Here is a 3,493-nt window from a genome sequence, read left to right as displayed (position 1 = left end):
TTATCCTCATTCTAACAGGATCTAAATTACATTTTAAAGTTAGTTTTAGATAAGAAATGTTGCTGATGTTCCACTGACTGTAACAGGGTGAATGGTTCCTCTGTACCTCTGAGCTCTTTGGTGCATAACGCTTTTATTATATACATATACAGTACATATATATATATAGAGAGAGAGAGAGATTTTATGGAGAAAACATTTCCTCCTGATGTCCTCCGGCTGCTCAGCTTCAACTCTCTGCTGATTTACAGAGTTTCCTGACGGACAGTAAAGTAACTGCTGCTGTTAGCTAGTTAGCTTAGCCGTCAGGCTCGGCAGCTTTATGGGCCGAGCTAATGTGAGAGGCTGAGAGAGCTCAGAGGACGGAGGGCGCATGACGGAGGACGCTCAGAAGCATAAAGGACAGAGTGAATGTGGGTTGGATAAAGAGAGCTTGGTGAGCTGTTGGAGCAGTCAGTAAGAGTAGCTGCTTGCTACGTCTGCTGACCTTTAATGTTTGGCTGTTAGCAAAGATCCAGAACAAATATACAGATGTCTATATTTACCACTGAGAGTCGATTTAACATTTTCAATCAGACTTCATAGAAATAAATGTAACAGATAACCAGGTTAGGGGAAAGGGTTGCGGTGTGGTTCCCCGATAGAACATGTTTATCATATAAATGTATACGTTTCAAATCTGAAAAATGTTTTCAGCTGATCAGACAAACCTTCGGCCTCCACATGCAGACTGTACGGCAGGGACACAGTTCTGGTGTTAGTCCTCAACCCACAGGTGTAGTTCCCAGAATCCCTTTGCAGTCAGCGGGCCGAGCTGGAGGGGCGGGGCCAGACTCTGAGAGGACGTGGTTGTCTTGAACCAGGTGACCTCCAGTTGGTGGATAGTGCAGACTGCAGTGCAGTACAGAGTGACTGATTCTCCTCCTCTCATCTCTCCGTCTGCACTGGAGCTGTTTATCTTCATTCTAACAGGATCTAAAATAAAGAGTTTAAGACTTGTTAGAGCTTCAATCTCTATTTAAACTCACCCACACATTGTCTGGACTGGAGCCCAGAGACGTTCCCGCTGCTGGAGAGCAAAGAGTTTCATCTTGTGCACGCTCAAATGAACGCAGCACGCTGCAGTTAATTAACCCTGCTGCCTGTTGGCGTTTATCAAAGCTAATAAACAGTCAGATAACAGACAGACAGACAGACAGTTAATGTTATTGAGTGACGTCACACTGCGAGAGAAGTTTATCTGCTTCCGGTTCCCACAATTCCCTCTCAGGGAGTTTTCTCCTCTTTTCTGACAGATAGTCCGTTCATCCTCTCATCACAGTTGGAAACAGTGACACCCGCTTTGATACGAGGGGGAGGCGGGGCCTTACGCAGCTTCCGGCTCTGCTGTCTCTCTTCCACTCTCATTTCCTTCCTGTTTCTCTCCAGAGGTTCCTCTCACAGGCTGTCGACACTCATCTTGCATTCAGTGCTGCGGCTAAAAGAGGCTGAGCTGTTCCCCCTCTGTCTCAGGGTAGTTTCTCATCTGACTGATGTCAAAATAAACTCTCAAAGTTCTGACCGCTTTTTATTAACAGCATTGTCGTGCACTTTTACTTAGAATAGTTAGGAACATTTAACATTCACCACTTCACCACTTCACACCACACTACCAATATCATTAATATTATTGCTATTGTTGGTTTTAGTATTATCATATGATGATCTTACCAATGACTCTGACTTTTACTCCTGATCGGCCAGTACCATGTCCTCCGGTGTCATTTGCTTCCATTCTGAAGCGAAATGTTTTGTTGTCACTCTTCTGTATATCTGTGATCTGTAAAGTGCAGTTTCCCTTCTTGTCTCCCAGATATTTGTAACGAGGGTCGTTGTTTGTAGACCAACTGTCGTACACAGACGGGGTGGTGCCCTGACAAATCTCATGGTTCTGGCACCAGACGACTCTGGACGATCACTATAGGAACTTCTCTTCCATTCTCTCTAATGACAGATTTAACTGGTGTGAAGGAGCAGAGGAGGGTGACAGTGGATCCTTTAACAGCACAAACAGGATGTGGATAGTTCACAATATAACCTCCAGCACCTAAAGAACACAACACAGTGAGGACAGCTGAGTTTAAGAATAAAGGAGCTTCATTTAGAGCGAGTACTTTCATTAAAATGGACCTCGAGCACTAAAACTGAAAACAAGTCTTACCTGCCAGCATTAACATGAAGCCCCAGAGAATCTTTTGTCCCAGACTGCCATCCTTACTTTCTTAAAGACTTGATTTAACGTTTATCTTGTTTGATCGAACTCCAGCAGTGCTGATGAAGACACTGACTAAATGTCAAACTCAGAGGATGAGTCATGTCTTTGTTGTGACTGTTTGACTTCCTCCCTTTTTCTTTACCAGAAGTCTTTAACCTGTTAAACAGGCAGGGCTGTGAACAGTTTTCACAACATCTGACCACAGTGACAGCAGTTATTCAGACCATCAGGGGGACAATTAGAAATACTGTAATTTATTCTCTCTCATCGTGAACATGAAGGCAGCAATGACAGTGAGTAAGTGTGATGAAAAATCATGAATGTAACATCATTTTGCATTTTTAGTCAATATTTTGCAGAGTTGCCAACATGTTGTAGCGCTGAACGAACAAATCTCACTGTGTCTCCTGGTCCGAGGAACAGCAACAGCGGCTGAGGGATGGTGGATGGGAGCCTGAGTATAAGAAGGCAGTGTTAGCAGGGAAGATATCCAGCCTTATATAAACCCTTCTCAGTCTCGGCACAGTCTGATTATGTCCCCACAAACGCCCAAAGTCAATCACCAAAAACCAAACGTTTGCATGCAACCAAGGGCGTAGGAACCGGGGGATGGAGGGGGACGTGTCCCCTCAATATTGGAGACAGGCGCATTTGTCCCACCCAAAAACTATACCGCGGAGGAGGAAAATATTTGATTTTAAAATCTTTAACTCATTTGCTTTTATTTTGAAAGCGCCACACAGCGTCTTGTCACCGGCCCGCCAGAGTTGTGTTTGAGAGTAATATTTTGGAAAATGGCTGAGGCACGACCAAAGAAAAGACGCTCAGAGGGAATATAAGACGAGCAGCCTTCCACGCCTTTGTTCTCCACCGCCCGTGTGCTCTCTTCCCAACGTCCCTCCTGAGCGGACAGGTGTTCATAATTCCCCCTCTAATAATCAATCTACCTGCGCACTCACACAAGGAGAGAGGAGACCAGCACATACACACTCACACACACACACACACACACATAAACACACACACACACACACACACACACACACACACACACACACACACACACCCTGTGACTTACAGGAGGCAGTTTCTGTAGAAAGTGCAGGTGTGAATTGTGAATGTTGAAAAGCTAAACTGATTTCTGGCTTTAATTTGTAAAAAGTAGCTGAAGGAGTATTTTAGTTGGAAACATGGAGCTGACGGGACTGAAACACTGAAATAATCTCACAAGGTTTGAAT

General features: G+C 44.5%; 1 pseudogene; it reads right to left on the bottom strand.

The window, feature by feature from the left end:
• Positions 1–621: 621 nt before the first annotated feature.
• On the bottom strand, positions 622–2,354 carry LOC127360614 (uncharacterized; annotated as a pseudogene).
• Between the last annotated feature and the right edge of the window lie 1,139 nt (positions 2,355–3,493).

Source organism: Dicentrarchus labrax, unplaced genomic scaffold (genome assembly GCF_905237075.1).
Source record: "Dicentrarchus labrax unplaced genomic scaffold, dlabrax2021, whole genome shotgun sequence".
Lineage (NCBI taxonomy): Eukaryota > Metazoa > Chordata > Actinopteri > Moronidae > Dicentrarchus > Dicentrarchus labrax.
The sequence above is the reverse complement of the archived record's forward strand: the minus strand, read 5'-3'. Positions and strand labels throughout refer to the sequence as shown.